Source organism: Amblyomma mixtum, chromosome 2 (assembly GCF_055824585.1).
Source record: "Amblyomma mixtum isolate Tamu chromosome 2, ASM5582458v1, whole genome shotgun sequence".
Taxonomy (NCBI): Eukaryota; Metazoa; Arthropoda; class Arachnida; order Ixodida; family Ixodidae; genus Amblyomma; species Amblyomma mixtum.
Window position 1 is genome coordinate 148,821,028 of NC_143013.1, and position 25,659 is coordinate 148,846,686.

A 25,659-nucleotide genomic window follows, 5' to 3' on the forward strand; every position below is an offset into this window, starting at 1 on the left:
CTTCTCGGCGCAGCAGCTGCTCAAGGTCGTCCGCCCCTACCGACCGGGGTTACGCGACGAGGCGAAACCTGAAGTAGTATTGCTGACGCAGTAAAAATTACGCAGCCTTTTTTCTTCTTCCTCCGTGGCAAAGAATTGGTAGCGGTGCGAAGTGTACAGCACGTACCGCACACATTCCCATTCGCAAGCACCCCTCGGGCTCGGGCTACACTGGCAGAGGTGGCACATCACGGAAAAAGCACCCGCTCTAGTGCTTGCGTTTTTTCTCTGCTGGACGATCACGTGGTTCGTTCTGAAGCAGCTGAACGCGGGAATTGCGGGTTTTTCCAAATGGCGACCCCGGCGCGCTTTACTCTTACAGTAGTCGCGGTGGAAAAAAGTAATGAGCTAGGAAATCCTTACCGCGGCCTGATTTCCAAAAAATGCCGCTGTCAGTCTGTCTGGTGCATTGTTCTGTCTTAACCGGGTACTATTCCACCGGTGGTCCGCTTGCGGTCCCGCATGGACTATGCACGACTGTACTATAACGCCCTTGGTTTACGGGTTTTTATTTACTGTATTCGGGGGGGGGGGGGGGGGGGTAAAGTTGCATGTTATTGTCTGAGCTGAAATATGCATGCGTACGAACCGGATTATTGAACAAAAACTTCCAGAATTCGGAACTTCTTTTGCAGCCAGAACAAGTTGTTTTTGTGCGGGGCACAAAATGCTCACTTTCTCGCCCAATATTTTATTTTCAAAAAATGTAAATGGCAGATTGCACCACAGAACTGTTTATCAAATAAGATGTTTTTTTTCTCATCTGTTTCTATTATTTCGTCAAGGACGTTGCCCTATCTCCTAAGCAACAATTCCAAGCTGAAACTTTTTCCTTCCGCATCTGTGCAAGGGCCGGCTGCAGTACGCCGCGAAAACATTCATTCAACACCACACCGACCATCTTCAACGCACAAGGGCCTTGTAGGAAGACGATCGTTTTAAGCGTCCTAGGGTAGCGCTTGGCACAACGTGGTCACAAGACGTCTGCTCAGTACCGCTGTTCTGACCTTTCGCTCCTAAAATGTACCTTTTGAACTTATCCGTGACATAAGCCGCCTGTTGAAGAGCACGCGTTAAAAGAGGCTAAAATAATCCGTTAACTGAACACGCCCCTCTAGAGAAAAGCAGCAGAATGCACGCGAATTATCGCATACATTCTCTTTAGGTTTGCGCACTGGAAAACTGGGTTTTCTAGAAAGCCCATTTTCGGCTAGAAATTGGAGTTAGCCCGATATTTGAGAATTCTGTTCGGCCGGCGGGATGCAAGAGTCGGGTAAAACCGGATTTCAACCGAAAATAAAGCACCGTACACGATATTAGTACGGCGCGATAGCATCGTAGTAAGGACTTCTATGAGTGCACGCTTTAGACAAAGAACGCGCCCCCGCCATTCGTCGCAGTGTCCCGCAGACAGGCAGTATAATAGAGAGGTGAATGCAGTCCGCGAATTTGCGGGATCACAGCCACGCCCGCCGTCGCGTAAACGCTGCCTGGAGGTTCGCCGTCGCGTACTCTGCACGCCATCGGTGAGGAGGCTGCGCCACCGAAGTGCGTGAAATGCGCGTATAACCCAGGGGCGTGGGAAACTGGGAGCCGCGCCGGAAGCTCGCCCCGGAAGGACGGGCCGGAAGTCCGTCGGCTGAGCGGAGGAGCGTGCACGCTACGCACTGTGCGCCCCGGCGACCCACATTTGGCGTACATCTTCTCCGGACTGCCTGGCCAACACGTGTGCGTCACCGGGCGGCGGGAGCCACAGCAGGCATGCGTTCAATCACGCGGTGCCACGGACGGGTTCGGGTGGAAAGGTCGCCGATGGGGGAGGCTGGCGTCGGAGAAAGCCCCGAACGGAGCCTTTCCTTTCAGTGTCAGAACAAGGAAGAAACGGGAAACTGTGAAGGGCTGCGTACGGGAGGCCTAGGCATGGCCCAAAAGAACTCACTCCACCGACTGGTACCAGAGACACTGCGTCTGGCTTCAAAATGATCGCCCTGCCCCCGTCTGCGAAGGCGGTTGTGTGGAGTGCGGCGGGCGCAAGAGAAAGACGTGCAAAGTAGCCAGAGGGCTAAAGAGGAGAGGCCGTGCGGGGAGCCCAGCGCAACCACAGACATCCCTGCGGGCTGTTTTGCGGTGCGCCCCCAACTCCCGCCTTCGGCGCGCAGACAGGCACGTTTGTGCGTTTGTGTGCGCGCCCATGCGCGCGTGCGGACGGCCTTACTAGCAGCGGCCCCGACAGACCGCGGCTTGAGGCGGCGGGAAGGCCGGCGGCTAGCACCAGGAGGGGATCCCAGCAGAGGAGGCGAGACGCTGGTTTAGGGGAACTGTTGCCCTCCGAGGGACACCTGATCCCCTTCGACACATCACCAACGGGGCCGCCGGCCTTCGTGTCGTAACGGCCGCGGCTTCGTGGGAAATCGGCGGGCGTGCTTGGTCGGCTGCATGAGCAGCGACGGCGGAAAACCGTTGGGCGAGGAGGACACCGAGAGAAAGAAAGAGAATCCTCAGAGATCGGAGACAGAAGAGGACAAGCAGAGACGGGCGAGGTGAACGGAGGCAGATCGCGCTGGTCTGCAGTTGGCGAAGCCGGACCTCAGGGGTCCGTAGCCAACTGACCACCAGCCGAGACGCCCAAGAAGCCTGACGCCTCAGCCCGTCATAGTACCGCTAGCTGAGACGCCTGGGAAGATCCGACAGTGGAAGCACCCGTTAGCGGTCGCCTGGCCAGTTTGCCGAACCGTGGGACCGTCACCAGGCTGAGCGCCACTCCGCTTGAGCAGCCGAGAGCGAGGCACCTGTTGGCTGGACTGGACCGACTCCTCATACGAGACAGTGGTGAGCGGAAGCCCGAGTTCCACCTTCAGGCAGAGTGTGAATAAATAAGGTTGGCCCAGAGGTGGTGTGTGTTGGCTCAGTTCTCCTCGCTTCAGCAAAACCTGTAGGCAGCAACAACAATTATGTTGCTTTGTGACTGATCCCCGACAGGCGGGAACGTCACACAACCACTCTCCGACCGCTCGAGCTCGAAAAACGCCCTCATGACCTATGATGAGGTAAAACAAATCGTCCGTTGTACGGGGTTTTTATCATTGTGCTATACGTTATGCATACATTTTACAGGCGTTTTAATGAAGCGCTCGCAAATTCGGCGCCTTCTCTGTTCCGGGCTGTCGATCTTCTTGCTCCTTGCTTTTACGTTGCCACAAATGACGCTGTGCAGGTTTCATCAAAACAGGCTTCGAAGTTAGCGGGGATGCCTAGTTACCTTATATGTGTTGGCACTGCGACAGCATTAGTAGCTGTCGATGCCTTTACCTGAAGTGACGTCACCAGACCGGACGTGACGTCTTTTCCCACCAAGGAATGGGCGAACGTTAGACCGACGGCACATATTTTACCCGGTGACGTGTTTTAATGCAATCGCCTGAATAAAAACATTGACCATCCTTGTTTTTCGAGCCTTCCTCCGACGTTAGGATAGCATATCCTTGACGGCGAGTCGGGGAGTGCCGCAATTCCTTTCAGCGCTAGCTGTTAATTAGAATATTCCGGGACAAAGTGCTTGTGTGTTGTTGTCGTTGCTGTCGTCGTCGGCCGGAGGGGGAAGGGAGGGAGGAGAGGAACCCCGCAACGCGACTGGGATGCGATGACAGGACCACCGCGTGCACATAGCCCGCAGTTGGCGCAAAGGCCCTTAAAGCAAGCAAAACAAAGGCTCCCGGGAAAAGCGTCGCGACTGCGAGCAGGGTCTTTCATTAGGACCCGCAGCTCTTTCGCGACGACACCCTCCCGAGCATATCTGGACGCACGAGTGCCTCCGATCCACCGGAGGTAGTACACAGAGCTTGCGCCTGCGGGATTAGGCTGAGTGCACCCTGATAAGTGATTGTGCTAACTGCCGGCAGTTATCCCCCAAGTGCCTTATCATTTAGCCGGCCAGCCGCTCGTGTCTTCCTCTCAGCTTCGCCCAACACCTTTCCCTCTCACTTCTAGCCTATAAATACGCGTCGCGAACGGCAATAAACATTGTTGTTGATCAATGATTACACCACTCGTTCTACATGTGGCTATACGATGGATCTGTAGGTGGCGCTTCCAAGGCTATGAACGTTATCTTTTAGCCTCGCGTATGTCGAAGTTCGAAACGGGATCTCGCTTGCCGGGAGCCAAGTATCTGTCGACGGTTGTTATTTGCAAATGGATGGATGGAAGATAGAATCGAGCGTCCGCTTTGAGGCGGGGCGGTGGCAGGTGCCACTATGCTCGGCTTTTTGGTGCGAATTAGCGCTGTTGGCCTCATGACGTGGAATGTGCCGGTGTGCATGGGGTGAAGCCTCTGAAGTTAGTCACGTGATGCGGGAAATGGAGGGAAATGCTCGAGGCTTTGAATGAGGATGATTTTGGCCGACCTGGAGAGATAAATATTTCCGCGACTTTGTTTCTAATTCGCGGCGGTGCGAACAGATATCAGCTTCGCTGGTCACTGCGCGAGGGCACTGTGCTATCACCGCAGCCGATCACGCCTCGTGTTAAACTGCGACACACTCTCGCGCTGTGCTTTGATCGTCGTCGTCTTCGTCAACCTGTGCGCAAGTCACGGAAGGAAAGGAAACGCACTTTTAGGTAACTACGTGGCTTTTGGTGTCCGCCTGCATAAACCTGCTTTAGCTCAACATTAAAGCGGAAGCCTTTAATGACTCATCGCTGTAAGCAGGAGTTGTCGACAGAAATGTCGCGCTTTTCCATTGGTCGGTATGGTCGTGACGTCACAGTGCGCGAATTTCAAACTGGGCCAATTGTACTTTGGCTAGTAACCATGCAAACAATTAAAGGGATCGTATATTGATGCTCCAAGTAAGTGGGAATGAGTTTAGTTAATTGCTTAAGTAACCAATTAGCCTAATTATCCTTTCTAGTCAGACCAGATCAAGAAATAAAACCGAGTAGGAAATTGGTCGTGTTGGGAAGTTGAGCCAGGGTCTCCGGACTGCGAGACGAACACGCTAACCACTCCGCCATGCCAGCTCGATCTCCCACCTTCCTCCCTTCCCTTACGGCGAGGTTCAGGTGTCCACCGAGATATGCGAGAGAGATACATTTCCTTTCCTCAAAAACCAATTTACCGACGAGCAAGGCGTAGAGCCGAACGGGCGATGGTGTTCTGTGGGCTCCCTGGCAGCGTTGCAATACGCTGTTGCGTTCTACTCTTACAGGCGAAGCTTAACCTCTTAAAGGGACAGTGAGGAGAGCACTATTAATATTTTTTTTTATAGCAAAATCCGATAGTTCGGCATTTCATGGCTTTGTTGCCACTTGGCCGGCAGCGAAAGATGCATTTATTTGTAAGAAATTTGGATTCGAAGTTTAAAAAAATTCGCTGTGGCTTAGCTTGGTTAAGCCCGGTAATTGCGAAAGCAATATCCGTACCTACGCCATGGTTCAGCTGGTAGTGTAGCTGGTGGTGGTGCTTGTGGTTAGACTTGTGGCGATGCATCTGTTATACAGAAGGTAGTGCGAGGTTAATGAGACCTCGCCCGCTCCACAAAAGTACCGCGGGTAGAGAGAAAGATGAAAAGATAAGTAAGTATAAAATAAACCGGATTAGTTCCGGAAATGAAAGTAGCAAGGAAAGAAAAGAGAGCATCTGTTATACAATCCAATGCAATCCAAAGCAATCCAGTCAGGCCGCCGTTCATGTGCACCGCCGTCGCACACGGACGGCGCGAGATCGCGAAGCAATAATGTTAAGCCGCTGGTGGTTGGCACAGCTACTGCTTTCTAGCGACGTGAGTCGAGCCTAATCTCTTCAGCGTTCGCGCTCCTAGCGGAGAGCGCAGGAGTACTTGCGAGTTTGGCCTGTGGCGGCGATACCTGTATTTTGGTTCTTGCTCTTTTCTACGTTACAAGAGCTTTTTTGCCAGTATGAATGGCGTTTTTGTAATCAGGAGCTGGTATTCTGTCGATACAAGCCAACTTCAGTTTCTCCTCAGTGTCCCTTTAACCACACATCAGTGACACAAGCAGCTACACCGCGCTTGAGGCTTCCGCCTCACCGCACTTTACGTCAACAAAGCGCCCCCTGAGTTTTTTTCTCCGGTGTTTCACTACCCCACACGATCGGCAGGGGTGCCCGTTTCTTGGTTTCCTCTTCTCCTTATTAACACTTTGTTAATGTGGGGGGGGGAGGGGATCATGTGGACCATGAGGCGTATACAAGCACGCGACAGCGCAGTGCCAAGCTGCCCATTCATTGGGGTGCGCCGGCTATACACGCGCGTAGGCACTGCGCTGTCTCTGTCCTGGGGATCCGTGACTTGCGCGGTCTGCCCCCACCTTTTTTTTCTTTCTTTCTTTCCATTCGCTCGGCTTTTCCAGGGAAATCGTCCGTTCTGTGGCCGTCGCGTGCCCAGCATCTGCGCCCCGATCGAAGAGGCGGGCAGCAGTCTGCCCCTGCGGCTGCGCGGTTTTTCGGAGGGGGCTGCTGCTGCTGCTGCTGCTCGGGCGTGGCGTCCGGACTTCTTGGCGTCGCTGCGCCGTGGTCCTGTGCACTACCTCTGCACCGCTGCCACGTTGGAAGTGTGCGGTCGCGCATCGTTCGACTTGAAGTGGCTTGGCTTCGCTGTTTCCCCCGTCGTATTCATTTGCGGCAGCCACCACCTCGCATTGATTGATTTTGCGTAGTCGGCCGCCGCGGTGGCTCAGTGGTTACCCTTATAAAAATGGTCTATAGACAGTCTGTAGACATCTTATTGACTCTGTTGACTTCTTACAGATATTGCTTTTTGTGTATTCATAGTCTATAGACTGCCTTTGGACAAAAGTCTACTAAAAGTGTATGGCCATAAATCTATAGATTCTCTATAGACTGCCTATGGCTTTTGTATTGCCTATAGACTGTTCTCTATAGACAGTCTATAGACCTTATAGACAGAAGTCTAGAGACACTCTATAGACTGTCTAAAACTTTTTTGTAAGGGTGTGGTGCTCGGCTGCTGATCCGAAAGACGCGGGTTCGATCCCGGCCGCGACGGTTGAATTTCAGCGGAGGCGAAGTTTTAGGGACCCGCGCACTGTGCGATGTCAGTGCACGTTAAAGAACCCCAGGTGGTCGAAATTTCCGGAGCCCTCCACTACACGGCGTCATTCATAGCCTGAGTCGCTTTGGGCCGTTAAACCCCCCCACAAACCAATAAACCATGATTGTACGCGGTAAGAGTTTACTTCTCGATCGCCGTTAAACACGATTCGGTCGCTGGTCCAGAATACGCCCGTGCCACGGTTTGGTTGCCCTCGCCGTCCTCCCCTGTTAACCGTGTCGTGCTTGCAGCGTTCCCGCTTTCAAACTCCGACGTTGGGCCACGACGAAAACATTCAGTGGCTGCACTCGACGCTGCAAGCTGGGTCAGTGTGTGCGAGAAAGTGGCTGTGAAACGTGAGAACACGTTTCCCTACCTTCTCACAATCCTTCCAGGAGTATATAGCTTATTATTTCTGCGCCTTAGGGATTTAACGACAGGGGTGAAAGTGTGAATCTGCATGTTTGAGCCGGCTTTACAAAGATTGGTCGCATAGATGCAGGGACAACGCTCGGTGAAAGGTCTGCAGGAGCCCCTAATGCGGCCCTGTTTTTCAAGGTAAACAAATGGTTAAACATCCGCCGCTCAGTTGCCTAGAGCCACCTCCAAGAATAATTCGGAGCCAGGACACCACGAGCTCGGCGGTGTCCGCCACCCCCCTCGTCCAAAGCGCCCAAGCCGTATGTGTAATTAGCCGCGGCCGGTAAGCGTTCTTTGTCTCAATGCACGGCGGATATGCAAGTAAGCAGGAGACAGGTGCATTGGTAGCGTTTTTTCTTCCGTCTTCCTCCGATAGAGTCGCTTTGTAACCGCACTACCCGTGGCTATAGCGCCCAAACTTTGGAAGCCAAATCAGTCTGAGTACTTGCGCGCTCTCTGGTTGCCCTCAGTGTGACGCAAGTTTTGTGTACCCATTCATACACTTCTCAGGTTTGCAAGCTACCGGGCTGAGCCCGCGTAACGAGACCAAGCGGACGTTTTCGCAGTGGCGGAGAGAGAGACCGTGCCCTGTCCGCCGCCTTTCTCTATGGCGAGTTCACGGTGCGCTTAGCGCCGAGCTGTTGGGTCAGGGAGGATGCGATGCGATGGAACGGCAGTCGAAAAACGTGTTCCACACCCCGTTGCGATGGGTGGCATTGCGGCCGAAGGACGCTGTGTTGTTTTCTGTGACTTAATGTGTGTGTGTGTGTAGATGGTGCCTTCTGGAGTGGTCTATGTTATTCTGTGGGTGAGTGTGTGCATACTGTGACTGAATATGTGTATAGATGGTGACTTCTGGAGTGGATACTGTTGTGCTGTGAGTGAATGTGTGCGTAGATGGTGACTACGGGAGTGATGTTCTATTATAAGCGACTATGTGCATAGCAGGGCAGATCTGACCGGTTTTAGGACATAACTGACAAAAGTGACGCACCGGTGGAGCAATTGCCGGCAGAATAAGCAAGGCTAATTCCACCTGTAGCATCAAACAACTCAATTCAACTCACTCTGTGTATAGCATCCACCAGGAATTTAGGATTCGACACTTGGCCTTTTTTCCGCCTTGTCTCACGTTCTTGTTTTTACGCGAAGAAATGAGTAAGGGAACTCGGGCGCACCAATATCGGCAAATAGGGCACACTTTAGGTTCGCATAGGTCGTCCTTGTTGATACGATTCGACGCCACGATTATTGCATAATCGCAGTGAACGTTCTTGCGGCCTGGTTGGTTCGTTACATTAAAAAGGGGTGACTGCGCGAATAAGGGTGGCGTATTCGTTTCCATGTCTCCTGTCTCCGTCTTATTCGGGCAGTCCTGCCTTATTTACGTAATCAGTCGCCCCCTGTGAACATTGCGAAACTACTTTTCCAGATCCGGTTTCACTTAGCGGAACGTCGGGCGCAGCTGCGCGGTACACTGTGCTATCAGACGCGGCTGCTCGCTCATCCCTGCCTTTCTTTCTCATTCTTTTCACTCTGTCTGTGCCTCCCGGGCAATTCTGGCGTCAGCCGATCGCGTGGGCCGGCGTAGCGCTAAGCGCCGTCGCTCACGGAAGCGACTCAATCGATCTCCTCCCGACGGCCAGCGTTGCGTACGTGCAGTACTGGTGCTTGCCTCGTTTTCTCTCTCTCTCTTTTTTTTGCAGACAAGACATTTGCTTTTTGCCTGTTCCTTTGCATCAGCCCCAATAAAAAAAGTTTTAGACAGTCTGTAGAGTGTCTATAGACTTCTGTCTATAAAGTCTATACACTGTCTATAGACAAATCCTTGAGAACCGTCTATAGGCAATACAAATGCCATAGACAGTCTATAGACAATCTCTAGATTTATGGCCATACAAATTCTAGAGGCCCGTGTACTGTGCGATGTCAGTGCACGTTAAAGAAGCCCAGGTGGTCGAAATTTCCGGAGCCCTTCACTACGGCGTCCCTCATAGCCTCAGTCGCTTTGGGACGTTAAACCCCAATAAACCAAACCTTTAGTAGTCTTTTGTCTATAGACTATGAGTAGACAAAAAGCAATATCTATAGGAAGTAAATAGAGTCAATTAGAAGTTAGAGTGTCTATAGACCATTTTTATAAAGGAGGCATGAAGGAAGCGCCCTGATCGTGCTATTGAGACTGTAGAGTGTAGTTAAACACCCGGGGACCGGCGAGTTGTAAATGCAGCCGTTATGCGGCAGTCCGCGGTATCAGCAGCAGCAGCTTAGTAACTGATGCATTGGAGACATAAAAGCCGTTTGCTGCTCGCGGAAAAGAACGGGCAGTATTTTCAGCACAGGGGTCCATGCGCACGTACTGTTGTTATCAATATGAGAGGAACGAAGTTGTAGCATTTTTTTTATGGATTACTCGATAGTTATGTGTTCCAACCAGTTTTTTTTTTCTGTTTCCTAGCGAGCTTTCGTATAGGCGTATAATATCCAAAAGCAATTCTTCGATTTATACCGGAGAAATGACCAGCAAATTTGCAATTTTGTATTAGAAGTTTTGTTCCCTCTCGTATTGCACACGAGCCACGACTGCACTGTATATTGTACGCAGTGTGGCGTGTTTGGCTGCTGGAAAACGTTCCAATCGCGCACGGATGCATTGCATTGCGAAATTGGGGTATCAGGCCATTACGTAATGCTTCATTATCTGTGCGAGCCGCGTCGGCTTTTGGTTTTGCGGTTCTTTCTTTCTTTCATTTTTTTCCCCGGAGGTTCTAAAGAAGCCTCGGTCGACTCCGACCTGCCACAAGGTCTTTCAGATTGCTCCGAGGAGCTATACACCTCTCTAGAGTAATCTTCGATGCTTCAGTAGTGTTCCTCGGAAATGCCGGTCACTTGATTCCTTGCTTCTAGGTTTCTGTGACTGCGAAACTTTGTTTTGCAATCCCTTACCGACTGCGCAGTTTCCTCCTCCTAAAAGCAGGGAGAAAAAGGTCCGTCTCTCCATCTCAGTTTCAACAGATTCGCGCATGCGATAATAAAATTTAGGGGACACTTTGGTTCTCTACAGTGCTGCGAGGCGAAAGGGTTTCCTGGTGTTTTAAGCATGAAATGCTTTTAGCTCCCGTTGTCGGCAGTGTGGTGACGTCACGCCGAGACCGAGAGCCGTCATCCGGGCACTGAAATACACTAAATTCCAGTCATCCGGGCTCTGAAACGAGAACATCCGGGCACCGTACGAGACTTCACGAGACTTAACGAGACTCTCTAAGCCCTCCTACGCGACCGGCATGCAAGCGCCGGTTGGTCTCCAAACGAGTCACAAAAAATAACTGCTGCCAGTGCCTTCTCAATGTTTATCAAGATATCAGTCGAGTTGTGCGTTTGATAATGCACGGAATTATAATGTCCGATTTCTAATAACGCGTGCAAAAAGCACATAAATGCCACGATACACTTCGTTGTCATCTTAGCAAAGCCGCGAAGGCGCACAGGGGCCCGGGGGAGAAGCGCTGCGTTCAAAGGGCAAGGCATCGCGCCGAACGGGTGGTGGCGTTCCTCCCTTCCTTTACGGTGCGGTTCGGGTGTCCACCGAGATGGCAGAGAATTACTGCGCCATTTCCTTTCCTCAAAAAACCTTGCGTTCAAACCGCAAGGCATCGCGCTGAACGGGTGGTGGCGTTCCTCCCTTCCTGTACGGCGCGGTTCGGGTGTCCACCGAGATGACATTAGGCCCGTAAACATTTCATGCTTACTTTACTCTCGGTTACGGGAGAGGCAGAGATTTTTTTATTTATCACATTTTATTTTTGTTATTTTTATTTTTGTCTTGTTATGTTTAATTTTTTATTTATTCTTTTCTTACTTTTATTTTTCGACACCTTTTATTTTATTTATGAACCGATGCATTCACTAGATGCGCCTTTATTCATGCTCAAACCCTGAGCCTTCGTGGCGGAGTGGTAGCGTCTCCGCTTCAAATGCCAAAGGCCCTCGTTCGATTGCCAGCCTCGACGCAGTTTCTTTTTCCGTAGTGACCCCGAAACGCGGACGAATCTGCCGACACGGCTGCTAACGACCGTATGAGGCATTAACGGCTTTCGGCTTAAAAATTGCGCCCTTCAGCGTATATACGCGTGGAGACCGCGGACCTCTTCAGTTCTGGAGTGAACGGGGAGTGAGCGCTTTGCCTCCGCCTCGCAGTACACTCGCTTTGCGTCCGTAATTTATTTTGCCTCTTCGCGCTCGGCGGCGTCTCTATTCAGCGGCGGAGCGCGTCTCCCTTTTAAGAGGGGGAGCTCTCGGCGCGTGCGTGGTCTGTCAAATCCGCGCCCGACGCGCCGCGGTCTGAGCACTCGGCTGTCGGCCCCGTTTCGCCGACGCTCTGTGGCGACGACCCGGGCGCACAAATAGCGCCTCGCGGGCTTCCAGCAAAAAGCGCCGCACTGCCTTTGATGGCCCTGTCTCTGCAGCCCTCCATCCTTACCCCCATTGTGCTCGAGTGCGAGAGAATTGCGCCCCGCGCGCTCTCCGGAAAAAGGCGGCGGCGTTCCTGACTGCTGCTGCGGTCGGAGAGGCGCGCTGGAGTGCGAAGCGTCTCTAGCCACTGCAGCGTCGGATCGCAAGGTCGGCCATCGCCACTTCTTCAATGGAGGGGCAGCGAAGGCGAGAGCGACCACTTTGTACGCGAGGCGCTCGTTGGCGGCGATAATACGTTGCGGCGAGTGTGGAGTGTGTGTGCATGCCGCCGCCAGCCTGACCGAGTTGGGAACAGCGTATAACGGGGCAGTCTTGCTGGGCATCCCCCCCCCCCCCCCCCTAACCCGAGACGGCCATTGTTCACTACACACGCCCGCCTTGCTTTTCTGACCGGGGTCCCTGGAATGTTCGCCCCACAATGGCCGCAGTGCTGCCGCGGCGGGGAACAGCGGGTATAGAGAGCATCGCGCTGGAGCAGAGGCAGAGAAGTGCCGACGCCTGGCTGCTAACCGAGGTTGATTGCTATGATCGCAGCGTATACGCGCGAGCATCTGGAACGTCGCCATGTAACGGCCTTCGATGTATGTGGGCCAGCCGTTGTCTGCGGTTTACGACGAAGACGCGGGTTGCCGTCGATTTGCGCCTTGGCGCGAGACCCTGCGAATGCGCTGCTTGTTGTGTTCAAGTGTGTCCGGGAGAGAAGCAACGACAGAGCTTTTGACCCCTGCCGGCGTGCGTAGCATTGCGTCACTTTGGGAACTGCTGGGCCCAGTTGTTCAGCATTTATCGATGGGTTACTGTTGGACTTGGCCACAGGGACTCGGGACAGGTTGGGGGGGGGTCACCTGAGCCATGTATTTCTTCCACTTATTTGGCTGAAAAATAAGGTTCCGCACGGTTTCCCTTTGTAAAATTTCTCGCTTTAGGCGGTGGTGATTTTGGTTTCTCCGATTTACTGGAACAGACCAGCGTTATGCCTCTTCAAATCGCGTTCCCTGCATGTTTCTCGCGTAGCTTTACGAAACGAATAATAGTAACACTCTGCTCTTGTCTTGAAAGCTAAGCAAGGGCTCCAAATTCCCTTCAGAATTTCTTCCCACGCTGCATCATTTGGCAGAGGATGAGCCCTGCGATGGAATTCACCTGATCGGCCGCGAAAATTAGTCCCATGCGAGACGACTTCCGCGTCATCATTCCGCTGCAAACCAAAACCTATATGAACTGCAGACCTGCACACATGGCGGGGTCCCATGGAGCAGCTTGCGCCAACTTTCGTTTGCTTTTTGGCCGTTGAGGGCGCTCGGTTGACCTGTTCGTCTGCTACGATCATCATCATCGTTTGCTATTTCATGCGTGCTTTTTAGCTCGCTCACTTTGTGTTTCTCTGCTCTCTCATTATCGGCAAATGAAAACAACCATAAGGCAATTGTTTCCGCTCTTAAACGGCAAAAAAAAAAAGCGGCTTTCTTCTGCACCCTTTCATTTCGTAGGCACCATCGCACTTAGCAAAGATATTTATCTTTGCTAAGATGATGATGATCTATGATGATCACATGGGCAAACGATAAAAATGTCTTCTTTAAAGTAAAATAATGAAGGTAGCCATTTTCCCCAACAGGTATATATATTAGCGCCACGCCGCGGGTAGCGTTTCTATCCTACCGACAAAAGGCGTAACTATAGGACGTGCGCACTGGAGCAGTGCCGTCTGTGGAGCTCTGTACTTCAGTAGGTCTTGCTTCCTTTAAAATCATCGGCCAAAGCAGAAGGCGGATCGTTCCTTTCAACTGCACAAAATGCGAGCACACTGAGCAATAAAACCAGATATTGCGGTTAAGCATTGTTAAGCAGCTGACGCCATCTTTCTGCAGCTGAATGACATTTATTCAGCGTTGGGGGGAGACAATGTGTACTGGTTCCGATCCCCAATTTGTACGCCCCGTCGCGGTGGCTCAGTGGTTATGGTGCTTGGCTGCTGACCCAAAAGACGCGGGTTCGATCCCGGCCGCGGCGGCCGAATTTCGATGGAGGCGAAAGTCTAGAGGCCCGCGTACCGTGCGATGTCAGTGCACGTTAAAGAACCCCAGGTGGTCGGAATTTCCGGAGCCCTTCACTACGGCGTCCCTCATAGCCTGAGTTGCTTTGGGACGTTAGACCCCAATAAACCAAATCTAATTTGTACGCGGTCGAAGAAAGTGCGAATGATCCTTACGTCGGTTAAAACGAAAGTCCGGCTGTTTGCATGACCTATCGTAGACAATATGAAACACTCTGAACAGAAAGTAGTAAAAAGAGTACGCTGTCCTTTTGCGCCCTCCACTTCATAAATGGTGCTGCAATAGTTTGTGGCTTACCCCGTTTTTACTGCCATATGTGCGATGCGTATTCGGGTTTCGAGAGCAGAGTTCGCTCTTGTTCATTCACTTCATTCGTATCTCTCCACGTTTATGTGCAGGGGGCCGAGGAAAAAGCCGCATGGGGGCAGCTTGAGGAGCCCTGGAGGCACCTGCACTGGAGTGCAGGCACGCACAACCTCTGCGGCAGTGACACAAGGTAGGCCTTCTTGCATTGCACCGCTTAGCTCACAGAGCGTGGCCGGAAAGTTACGGGAGTAGCGTAAAGTATATAGCATGGCAGCACTTGACTATAAAACACCGGCTACAGGTGAAAATGCTGGAGGGATTTGAATTCTGCGCTAAAATGTCAGTGCTAACCGCTGCATTTTCCGAACCGTTCTGAGGTTTTGATGAGCTGGGACGAAGCATCTGAAGCGCACAGTTTGTTCCACAGGAGGTAGTTTTGCGGCTTTCGATATGTTTGGCGTAGCACGAAACCGCGGTTCTCTGCAGGCCAGGACTTAGCCAGTTTCATGTTGCCGTCTCTCCCTTACCAAAAAAGTTTTAGACAGTATATAGAGTGTCTGTAGTCTTCTGTCTCTATAAAGTCTGTAGACTGCCTGTAGACAAATCCTAGACATAGGCAGTATGCCGTAGACAGTCTATAGACAATCTATAGGTTTATGGCCATACACTTTTAGTAGACTTTTGTCCATAGACAGTCTATAGAGAATGAATAGACAAAACGCAATATCTATAGGAAGTCAATAGAGTCAATAAGAAGTCTATAGACTGTCTATAGACCATTTTTATAAGGGAAGCGCCTTTCTTTAAACGGGCTCTAAAGAGTGATATCTTTGCAGACACTGTAAAAGGTGATACCTACAAGCCTTTGGAGTTCTCAGAGCACTGCGTTTCTGAAAGAGGTTGCTGGTGTGTTTTGTGTGCGATAAATTTGTATTAATGCGTACGGCCTTTTTTTGCTTTAAAATGGTATTTGCTGAAGTTCGATTGAGTAGTTGTACCTCGTACTAAATGGTAGTGGCCAGTCTGGGAGGCGGAAAGATTGCTTTGAGAATCGTAGCAGTTTACTAATATGTAGTATCATCACCTCTGCGTTCGTCGTGCGGCGCTTGTGGCGGTCTCCAGACGTGTAGAGGCAGGTTCGTGCCGGCACCTCTGTAGAGGTCCACAGGGTTACTAAAATGGCTTATGGAACAGGGCTTGTAAAGCCATTCAGCAACGCGGCTCTGTCTGAACCGGTTTCATACCAAATGGAGGCTTCTCAGATGTCTTCGTGACACCGTAATGGACCGCGAGTGGTTATGCAGCAGGTAGAAGCGCTTTCAGGGGCTTACACGAGCGGTAAGAGAGCACCTGCGGGACGCAGAACTCGCCGCGTTTCGCTCTTTGCGTTGGAATGTTCCGTGAATTGCGCTTCCGCTGATACTCGTCCGTTTCTCGCGGCCATTCGCCGTTTCCTTTCGGCGATTTGCTCAGGGGCGCCCACTGACGACGCGGGCATGCGACAAAGTGACCATCGTGTTCGCAGGCGCTGGCGGAGCATGGGGGGGGGGGGGGGGGGGGGGGGCGCTGTCCACGTGGCGACCGTGACGAAACCGGTGGTGGACGGCGGTGGGCGCGCAGGAAGGCGTTCGTCCGTCCGTGACGCGTTTGTCACTCCGCCAGTGAGGAGCAGAACGAGGATGCGCCGTCGGCATCTCGCGCAGAGCGGCTTCATTGACTCCTGTGCGGCAGTCGATGGCCCGGGGCGTGTCCGACACTCTCGACGCAGGCGTGTGTCCCGGGCCCCACGCTGCCGCCCAGCGTTCGCGCATATCTGTAGAGGGGCGGACTGTAACCGCGTTTACATGAATGCGACAGCAGCGTATCGCATTTTCCTAGCGTATCCCGAGGAGCCGATGCGCTACTGTTTACACGTACAGCATCAAGTCCGGAGGGACAGTGACCCTTCGCCCATTGCACGCGGCTACTGTTGCGGATGGGTGTCGAGCAAGATGTGTAGAGTTCAGTGGCGATCAGACGGGGTTTCAATGCTGGAAGCTCCTGTGTGGAGATTCGTCGCGCGTCCAAGAAACCCCGCACGCCCCCACCGATTGAAAAACGCTTTAGTGGTGAGTTTTAGCTGAGCGGGTAACACTTTACGGCGTGGCGAACAGGCGGTGTCGGACAACTTGCGAACGCGATCGCGGTCGACGCTCGCACGCACGGAGGACGAATGCACAGGCTGGACATCGCTACACGGGCGTACACGCGCACGCTGCGAGGGATGGCTTGCGTGGTCTTGGCTTGGCTCTCGCAGTGGCAGACTTTTCAGTTTTTCGAAATACGAAAACTTCACTGCTAAAACCAAAGCACCACTGTTACCAAAACGCATACAGCAAATGTAAAGGGCTATTATCTATTTATTCACACATAAATCCGAGAGGCGTACTTGTAACTATTTTCTGGCAAGTCCAGATGCCACCACTAGGAGGCGCTAAGAGGCGACATGAAGACCGTGAGGAAACGCAGCGTTAAAACTGTATCTACTCTTGCGCGCCGCTGCTGCTGTGGCAGCGGTAGGAACTGCGAGCGGGGCGGACAGTAAACGCGCTCTGCTAAAGTTCTCTACTTTGAAAAACCTTTTACGTGGACTCTGCTCCTGGCATCAGTGCTCGAGTGCTGCTGAGCCGTAGGCCGCACTCATGTGATTGGACGGGCGCACTTTTGGCCTACGTGCAGCCACGGCCGGTCTTGACGCGCGCGCTCTCTCCTCTCTCCATAAGAGAGAGCGAGAGAGCGCGCGCGTCAAGACCGGCCGTGGTGCAGCTCGCATCTTGAGTAGTGTAGGCCGGCACAGTTGGCAATAAGTCGATCCGACATGCCACTCTGCCTTTGGCTTGCTCCACGTTGGCCACAATGGCGGACAGTGTGGCTTTAGTGCATGCTGTCTGGGCTTCCTAATTGGGTGTGGTGCAGGTCGAAGGGAACCAAAAGGTCACGCTCTCCGTGACCCGTACTTCAGGTACGACTGCATCAGTTCACGTCTCGAGTGGGACATCCGACAGCCACTTCTATGCGTCGCACGCAGCACAAAGCAGGTGTTGGGGCGGGAAGGGGAGAGGGGGTGGTGGGGCTTTGTGCATCGCGGTCGCTGCTTTCTTCTGGTCGTCACGTCCTCTCTCTCAGGCGGCCAAGAACCGCGTTCGCCCTGAAACAGGGCTAAGGGCTCATTCACACTTGCGAGTCGCAAAGGGCGTGCGACTCGCAGTCGCTTGCGACCAAGCAGCAGCTCGACAACACCGTTGTTCACACTTGCAAGCGCGACCAGCGGGTCGCCTTCTCGTTAGATTCTCGTTTGAAGCGAAAACTCTCGGGAATGACGTTGCTCGCGCGCTTTCGAGAGTTTCGTCTGCTGTGGCCGCGCCTCCTGTACTCGCGCTCGATAGTCTAAACTGCTATTCGCAATGTAATACAACTACCCGAGCGAAGATTAGGTTGTCGTGACGGTTTTGATGTGCACCGAGGTCGTACAAGCGTCACGATGACAGAGGCGCGCTTCTCTGTAGGGCCGGCCTACCAGCCTGCAGTACGCCGGCCGCCGCGGCGTCACAAAAATGCGCAAAATTGCTTGTTCGCGTTCATACCAAGCCCTTGGGTACAGGAATGTAAAAAATGAATCATTTTTGAAGATCGCTGGCCAGTACCGAGTTGCTGGTAGAAGGGATAACAGCGACAAAAGCAAATTTCTTCCCAGAGCCGCTTTGCTGCTGCTGCTCCATGCGGCTCGACTGTTGTCTGCTAGCTCCGCTGCTGAAGGCGTCGCGGAAGTCGAGCATGTCTTGATATTATTATGATACAAGGTCCACGATAAAGTGGTGACGAAAGCAGCATCTTAATTACTAGCGCTGGCCAGGATCCGAAGCGCCCTCAGTTGCGACATCGATATGAAACCGGCTAGGCTTAGCGACGACTACGGCAGCCCGCTGGGAGCAGCGCAGGTCGTCGCCCGGCGCGCCCGCGAGCGGTGTCGTTGCCGGAAGCTTGGCTCGCTCGCTGATTGGTTCAGAGGTTTGCGACTCGCAGTCGCGAGGCTGAAAAATCGAGCACCGAGCGACTGGCCCGCGACTGTCGCTTTTCGACCAAGGCGACCGTTTGCGACTGTCGCTTTTCGACCAAAACAGTCGCGCGACCTCTGCGACTCGCAAGTGTGAACGGGCCTTAAGGCTCATTCACACTTGCGAGTCGCAAAGGGCGTGCGACTCGCAGTCGCTTGCGACCAAGCAGCAGCTCGACAACACCGTTGTTCACACTTGCAAGCGCGACCAGCGGGTCGCCTTCTCGTTAGATTCTCGTTTGAAGCGAAAACTCTCGGGAATGACGTTGTTCGCGCGCTTTCGAGAGTTTCGCCTGTTTTGGCCGCGCCTCCTGTACTCGCGCTCGATAGTCTAAACTGCTATTCGCAATGTAATACAACTACCCGAGCGAAGATTAGGTTGTCGTGACGGTTTTGATGTGCACCGAGGTCGTACAAGCGTCACGATGACAGAGGTGCGCTTCTCTGTAGGGCCGGCCTACCAGCCTGCAGTACGCCGGCGGCCGCGGCGTCACAAAAATGCGCAGATATTGCTTGTTCGCGTTCATACCAAGCCCTTGGGTACAGGAATGTAAAAAATGAATCATTTTTGAAGATCGCTGGCCACTACCGAGTTGCTGGTAGAAGTGATAACTGCGACACAAGCAAATTTCTTCCCATAGCCGCTTTGCTGCTGCTGCTGCTCCATGCAGCTCGACTGTTGTCTGCTAGCCCCGCTGCTGAAGGCGTCGCGGAAGTCGAGCATGTTTGATATGATTATAATACGAGGTCCACAATAAAGCGGTAACGAAAGCAGCATCTTAATTACAAGCGCTGGCCAGGATCCGAAGCGCCCTCAGCCGCGATATCGATATGAAACCGGCTAGGCTTAGCGACGACTAGGGCAGCCAGCTGGGAGCAGCGCAGGTCGTCGCCCGGCGCGCCCGCGAGCGGTGTCGTTGCCGGAAGCTTGGCTCGCTCGCTGATTGGTTCAGCGGTTTGCGACTCGCAGTCGCGAGGCTGAAAAATCGAGCAGCGAGCGACTGGCCCGCGACTGTCGCTTTTCGACCAAGGCGACTGTTTGCGACTGTCGCTTTTCGACCAAAACAGTCGCGCGACCTCTGCGACTCGCAAGTGTGAATGGGCCTTAAGCAAACTCGCGGGCCGAGAAAAACGCTCCCGGCCCGAGCAGCGGCGCCGGTGTGCGCAGTACGACAGTGCGTATACGCGCGCCTTTTCTTGACGACGGGGCCTCCGAACGGGGCCGATTTTCGGGGCCCATTATACGCGCTATATATACGCGCGTGGGGCTCAGCTGGAATGCCCAGCGAGAGAAAGCGGCGCTGAGCTTGGGAAGTGTGGGACGGTGCGCACCTATACTGACGCCGGTCTGCGCGACCTTGCTAGCCCTGTGACGTCACCGGCGTCCTTGTTCGTCTGCGACAGCGTTGTGCCGTCTCGTTTCGAGGGGACCGACTTTGACCCCACGACCTCGGCTGCGTCCCAGACTCCTTTATTGTGGCACTTAGCGGGCGCCCTTGCCCCCCACCGCGTGGCTGCAGAGACCGCGAACACGCGAGAGTGCTGTAGTGCAGTGAAGCCGTCCGGGGCGAGCGCAGCGATCCACTTGCGCGGCGAGTGTAGCCGGCATCATCGCTGTCATGCCGGAACGGCAGATAGTGAAAGTGAGATTCGTTCGCCGAATCGATGCCTGCTTATTCCGAGCGAGGGCTCCAGCTTCGGCACTAGTTGTCGTTAGGGGGCTAAGGCGTGACACTTGTATCGTTCTTGTCACTGAGTATCGTGTTTTATAGCTCTTTGTTACTATGCCCTCCGGAGGTTTCGGAAGTTTCGTTTTCAGGTGAGGCTCGGCAATTCCTCTCGACAAAGACTTCGGATCGTGTTGGCTGTCGAAGGCTCGAGCCCCTCGAGTAGTACGTGCTGTCGCCGAGGTGAGGTCGCCAGCTCGAGTCTGCTGTCGTGCTGAAAGGTCTTCGCTTCTACTGACTGCACAGTCGTGCCTCGGTCTGACGGTCGCAGTGCTTGCCGCGACATTCCTGGACGATTCTTTCCTCGTAGGGCGCTCGTAGCCCCCTTGCCCTCAGTGTTCCCCGGGACGTGGTCGCGGGGCAGAGCTCCGTCGCGGTCTGCAGTCTTTCCTCTCCGAGCCTCTTGGCTCGCGGAGTTGTTCGGTCGAAGCATCGCCGTGCCTCCGTAGCCTGGAATTTCGATGCCGACCCACATATCTGCCGCCAGCGTGCATGTGGCGCAGCCGACGCGGGGAATAATGGCGGGGCACCGTAGCGCACTCAGCCCTCACGGCGGTGCGCGCCCGTTGTTAGCGCATGCCCCGAAGATTGCCTCGCCGGAGCGACGCGCGTTCGCGGGCGATTGCACGATGCGTACGGATAAAAGGCCTCGTCGACCGCCGTGCTCTGGCACGGACGAGAGAGCGAGGCTGAAGATGATAGCACTGGTTGCGGCACCACCTAGTTCGCGGTGAGGGTAACCTGTAGCTTGAGCTAAGGGGAGGCGACAGCGGCATCGAAATGAGCGTCCCTGCCGCGTTGAGGGTTGCGCAGTCAACTGGCTCGGCTCATGTTGATTGCGGGACTGTGCACTCGGCGTCTTCAAGACCACCGCTCTGTGGCACTGTATCGACCGGCACTGCATGTCGACACTGCGGTAACCGAAAGCCTCGGAAGACGGAAGATTAGTGAAGGAAATTGGCGTTCGTGCAACCGCCCACTCCGAGTGCGGCTTCAAGGATTGTTTGTTATAAAGCTTCGAAGAGAATTGGACCGTGGATTAGTGTGGAAGCCGGCAGATGTGTAGACGACTCGGGGATTCGGGTCGGGTTGCGGTGGCAGCTGGGTCGGACATGCCCACAACGGTTTCTCCTGAAAGACTACCTGCGCATGCGCCGTGAAGTTTTCCCGCTGTAGCCGTGCAGTAAGTCCGTGCCGGAGGGCATTTCCGGGACCTGCAGTGGAAACAGTTGGGGGTAAGAGTTAATGGAGAATACCTAACAAATCTGCCATTCGCTGATGACATTGCCTTGCTGAGTCATATAGGAGATCAACTGCAAAGCATGATCAACGAGTTAGACAGGCAGAGCCGAACGGTGAGGCTAAAAATTAACATGCAGAAAACCAAAGTAATTTTCAACAGTCCAGCAAGGGAACAGCAGTTCGCAATTGGTAGCGAGGCGCTGGAAGTAGAAAGGGAATATCTCTACTTAGGGCATGTAGTGACTGCTGATCCGGATCATGAGAGGGAAATAACCAGAAGAGTAAGAATGGGGTGGAGTGCATATGGCAGGTTCTGTCAGATCATGAATGGCAGTTTACGGATATCCCTCAAGAGAAAAGTATACAACAGGTGTATGTTACCGGTACTCACCTATGGGGCAGAAACGTGGAGGCTAAGAAAGAGGGTTCAGCTTAAGTTAAGAACTACGCAGCGAGCTATGGAAAGGAAAATGATAGGTGTAACGTTAAAAGATCGGAAGCGGGCGGAGTGGGGGAGGGAACAAACGCGAGATAATGACATCCTAGTGGAAATCAAGAGGAAGAAGTGGGCTTGGGCAGGGCATGTAATGCGAAGGCAAGATAACCGCTGGTCCTTAAGAGTAACGGAGTGGATTCCAAGAGAAGGCAAACGTAGCAGGGGGCGGCAGAAAGTTAGGTGGGCGGATGAGATTACGAAGTTTGTGGGAATAGGGTGGCCGCAACTGGCGAAGGACAGGGTTAATTGGAGAGACATGGGAGAGGCCTTTGCCCTGCAGCGGGCGTAGTCAGGCTGATGATGATGGTGATGGAGGGCATTTCGCAAGCGGGTGTGCTTTGTGTTCGCTCTCTTACGGGGTCTATATAGCATAGGTGCACCACTTACACAGCAGTCTCTATTCAGCAGCAATCGACTTTGTCCACTGCAGGCAATGTCCTTCCCTCTGGTGACCTTCGGTCATCCTTGGCTTGCGTGCAGAGCTGCCCTTCTCTCTGGATTTCCTTCCGTCACCTGCGCACCTTTCTGCCAATCCCGAGTCGTGCGTGTGTTCGGACGCGTTATTACATTTTTTTTCTATTAATTCGTGGCCATTTATTCTCTTTCCCCTCGTGTTGTCGAAATAAGTAAGAGCTGTTCTTTCCACGCATCGATGTCCGCACCACTCGGACCGCTCATACATTTGTGAACCGCTCCGAGTAAAAGTTTCAAGGCTGCTGTTGGTCTGTGCCGTGCGTCCCCCGCCCCCTTATCATTATCTTTTGCTCAGCGTTTTGACATCTTAGAATACCTTCTCGCTCCTTTCTGTCGTGCGTGTTATGTGGAACGTTTCGTACTGTTCGAACTCCACCCAAGCGGTAATTTGCCTGAACTGGCTCAAGCGCACGCGGCATGAGTTGGTGTGTTAGGGGAGGCTCGCTAGGGGACGAGACCATCCACAAGGCGGGGACTTCGTGGAACCAGCCGCGCACCCAGCCAGACCGCAGCTGTTCATCAAGTTCCGTCCGCGACGGCCGTGTCGTCTCACTCCTGCCTGGAACCGCGGTGTGCTCGGCGCGCGCGCCCAGGGTTCTCCGAAATTCCCCTCTCTCGCCCGTTCCGAGACCGCGGCGAGCTCGTATTTCATCCCCGGCTCGAATGCATCCTTTCTTTTTTTTTTATGTGCGGGCCTGGTGGTGTGGAGGATGTCTTTTGCGAGGATAAAGTAAACCGACTTTCTTCGCTTTGCCGCCTATTGCGGGGTCGAAGAAAGACGCGCCCTAGTTCCTACGCCTGGTGCGTGAAGCAGGAGGAACGGTCGACTTCACCAGCTTGAGATTGTCCCCCGGTTGACTTGTTCGGACCTCGTCCCGTTTGCCGACGTGTGCTCTCGGTATGTGTCGCTGGCGGGGCCCGATCAGAAACATTGCCACGACGAGTACGTGGTAGTTCCAAACAGACGCCCTAATGCCCTGAAAAGTAAATTACTTACCCCTTGGTGCGCACACTGTGGTAAAGTCTTGTAGATTGCGCATTGTCTTACCATGTTCAGCCGATAGACGTTTAAGGATCATAGTTTCATTCCTTCCAAAATTGTGGGCGGCAGAGAGTTGGGAAAGGAATGTTAGACTGCTTTCCCGTGCACGTACCCCGTGCACGCGCCATAAAAACTCCGCGGCCCGTACCTGTCGTCGCCGAAGATCTCCGGCAGGTTCCCTGCCTTTCCCGCCTTTTTTTTCGTTTTGAGCGCTCTTACTTCAGTCAGGTTACTATAAAGTCAGGGAAGGGTGTCAGGCAGGGAGACACGGTCTCGCCAGTGCTATTCACCGCCTGTTTACAGGAGGTGTTCCGGAGCCTGAATTGGGAGGAGTTGGGGATTCGAGTTAACGGAGATTACCTTGGTAATCTGCTGTTCGCTGATGACATTGTCTTGCTGAGTCACTCAGGCGATGAGGTGTAAAGCATGATCAATGAGTTAGACAGGCAGAGCAGAACGGTGGGTCTAAACATTAACATGCAGAAAACCAAAGTGATGCTCTGTAGTCCCGCATTAGAACAGCAGTTTACAGTTGGTGGCGGCGCTGCAACTGGTAAGGGAATATGTCTAACTAGGGCATGTATACTGACCGCAGATCCGAATCACGAGAGCGAAATAACTACAAGCAAAAGAATTCGACGGAGCGCATTTGGAAGGTTCCCTCAAATAGATCATGAGTGGCAGTTTGCCAATATCCCTCGAGATAAAAGTATTCAACAGCTGTATTTTACCGGTACTCACCTACAGGGTAGAAACGTGGAGGCTAACAAATAGGGTTCAGCTTAAGTTAGGGACAACGCAGTGAGCTATGGCAAGAACAGTGATAGGAGTAACGTTAAGAGACTGGAAGCGGGCGGAGTGGGTATGAGAACAAGCGCGAGTTAATGACATCCTATTCGAAATCAAGAGGAAGAAGTGGGCTTGGGCAGGGCATGTAGTGCGAAGGCAAGATAACCGCTAGTCCTTAAGGGTAACGGAGTGGATTCCAAGAGAAGGCAAACGTAGCAGGGGGCGGCAGAAAGTTAGATGGGCGGATGAGATAAAAAAGTTTACAGGTATAAGGTGGCCTCAGCTGGCGAAGGACAAGGTTAATTGGGGAGACATGGGAGAGGCCTTTGTCCTGCAGTGGACATAGTTAGGCTGACGATGATGAGTTCAGTCTGGACACATACGAGTACCCTGATGACTACGGCGTTTTCAAGCGCCGTCGCCAACCACCGATGTGTATGTTCACTGCGCGCGGAATGTTAGTCTGAGTTATGTCGTTTTGCTAAGGGCGGCTAGGGGTAAGAGTCTCCTCTGCCCTCGGCGAGAAATGAAGTCCTTTTAAATTCGTACAGCAGCACGATGGGCGTTTGCGGAGGCAGTTACATTACAGCAGCTGGTGTGCAGGGCAGCTGCGAGCTGCACATTGTCGCCGCGGTGCATGCTACAAATCGGAGAATTTTATCGCGGCGTGTATACCGCCTGGCGCCACCGCTTTCCGCGCATGCGGCCGCGAGGTGCCAGGGGCAGGGTATGTGGGGGCGCCTCAGGGCTATCTGCGCATGCCCACTGGCGGCTCGCAGTATGCGCGACAGCTTCAGGATGGACACGTTGGGCTAAAAGTCTCAATTTAGGAGCGGAAAGCGTGCACCTGTTGGAACAGCGTGCCCTTTGGGGAACGGGCCACTGTGCGATTGTGTCCGGTAATTGAGCTGAGCCTTGCAGTGGGCGCTCAGTTTATAGCTCGGGGAAGAGGATCTCTCCGCCGACGAACGGTGCGAAACTTTTCCCTGCGCTGCGTTCCAGCTTTATTGGGAGGGACGTTTATGCGCCATCGACGGCTGGATCTGGTTTTCTTTCCACGAGCAGAATGGACGGCGCGTGTTTGCGAACACAGCGATCCATGCTCGGTGGGTAGGAGGGAGCGGATCGCCGTGGGGGTAAGCCGCCTTGCTAATGCATCGCATAGCGAGCGCTGATGCGCAAGGCAGGCCCTGCTGAGAAGGCACGTGTGCCTGCGATTTTCGGGGCCCACAAGAGCGAGCCTTTGTTCGCGCGCACACAGCGTGCGCCTGTGTCTGCGGGCTGCCTCTGGGCGCCCCCTGCGTGCAATCCCTCACCGTGCTTGATCGGCGATCATACGGTCGTGCCGGGGCCCGCGGCTGTCGTGTTTCAAAACGGTGCACGGGCAGTGTTGGGGCAAAAGGCATTGACACCGCCGCCTCTAATTATACT

The 25,659-nt window shown here is 53.4% G+C and overlaps 1 protein-coding gene across 4 annotated transcripts in view; it reads left to right on the top strand.

The window, feature by feature from the left end:
- LOC149361226 (uncharacterized) overlaps window positions 1-25,659 on the top strand; it is a 196,506-nt gene that overhangs the window by 65,634 nt on the left and 105,213 nt on the right. For all 4 annotated transcript variants that reach the window (XM_089572636.1, XM_089572635.1, XM_089572638.1 and 1 more), the window contains exon 2: window positions 14,458-14,555. The gene's annotated coding sequence lies outside the window, so the exon portion shown is untranslated. The remainder of the gene's footprint in view (window positions 1-14,457; window positions 14,556-25,659) is intronic.